Source organism: Hipposideros armiger, unplaced genomic scaffold, assembly GCF_001890085.2.
Source record: "Hipposideros armiger isolate ML-2016 unplaced genomic scaffold, ASM189008v1 scaffold_204, whole genome shotgun sequence".
Taxonomy (NCBI): domain Eukaryota; kingdom Metazoa; phylum Chordata; class Mammalia; order Chiroptera; family Hipposideridae; genus Hipposideros; species Hipposideros armiger.
In genome coordinates, this window is record NW_017731554.1 from 2,240,860 (window position 1) to 2,242,530 (window position 1,671).

A 1,671-nucleotide genomic window follows, 5' to 3' on the forward strand; every position below is an offset into this window, starting at 1 on the left:
CCACATTATTCAGTCTCATAGCACGCAGTACTTTTATTTTAGAGCATTTACCATAATTATAATTAACTAATGAAATATATGGGGAAGAGGGGAATTGGTGTAATATACTAGAAAGTAGAAAATAAAGCATTTTGATTCATTTTTTGAACAAAAATATACTGAAAATTTATTATGTTCCAGGCATTGTGTTAAGTAACTGGGCATATAGTGGAGGAAGAGGCAGACCACTCCTCTTCACTTCAATCACCAATTCTTGAAGACTTATCGTCACCTAAAACAATATCTAACTAAAATATATCCACATAGACACCACTCCTTCTCAAGATCTTTCACGCCCTCACTTTCATCTCATTTATGCTCCAGACTCTTGAGCCCTCCATGTTCTCATTAGTCTCCCGGCCCCTTCTTATTTTTACTTATTTTTCTTTCCAGACCACATGGTACTTGTTTTCGGTAATTTTCTTGCTGAATCCTCAACTCCCTTGCCCCCTTGACATTCTGTAGGATCTACCCAGCAAACTCCAGCCCTGGATCAGTGTGACATCCAGGCCACCAAACATTGTTGCAAAAAAGTCCCATGACCATGTGAATTGGGATTTCTACCAATTTGTAGTTTCCTGCTTCAATTGAACCTTCTTATCGCCCAGCAAGTTTTTCTATATGTCCTAATCAATTTTCTCTCCCATTCTCAGAGCAGATCTTCCAAAGCTTCACAACTCATCAAAAGCCTCCTAGTCCTCTGCTCTCACACTCTGTGGACAATCTGCTTCTACTTCACAGAGGAAACTGATGCCAAGTGTGAACTTCTTGTACTGCAAACTCCCCACTTACCTGCAGTCAAAGCTGCTCTTGCTTCCTTCCCCAACCACATCAGAGTAAAGGAGGCATCTCGCCTCCATGCTAGAGAGTCCTTTTCATTCTAGATTTCATTGCCCTCTGTAGATGATTTCTAATCACCTTTCTTTCAATCTTTCCCTCCTCTGGCTCTTTCCAAAAATGCTCAACTCTCTACCAACTGAAAAAACAAAAAGAGAATTCTCTTGACTCTACATCTCCTTCTATCTTCGTTCTTTCACAGACAAGTTTCTTGAAAAAACAGTCTACACTCTTCACCACTTCCCACTCATTCCAGTTTGACTTCCGCCCTCAGTATTCTGAAATCCCCTGCGAAGGTTATTAATTATCTCTTCATGACTAAATCCAATGAATTATTTTCATCTTTATCTTGCTTGACATCTTTTCAGTGATTGAAAGTACACCGTCCTTCTTGACATTCTCCTTCTTTAAACTCTCTTTTCCCTAGATTTTAAAGATACTTTCCCTCTCCATTCTACTTTTATTTCTCTGGCCTCTCTTCCTTGGCAGGGAGAGGATACTGCTCTTTATTTGCTCACTCCTATGAGTGCTGAACAAACACTGTAGGAATGATTCTGTCCTCTTCACTTTTTGGGGGGGAGAGGAGGAAGTGGGGAGTTTTTTACTAGCTTATTTTTCTGTTTTGTTATCTTTAGGCCAATTAACTAAGCAAATAAATAAATATATTCCTCAGTCCTGGAGACCAAAAATAAATGCGATTTAAAAAATAAATTTTGTAGTTAGAAACATAAGAAATTTAAGTTCAACAAACACTTAAAACAATGTAAAAGTATCTGCTAAAACTAGGTTAAAATT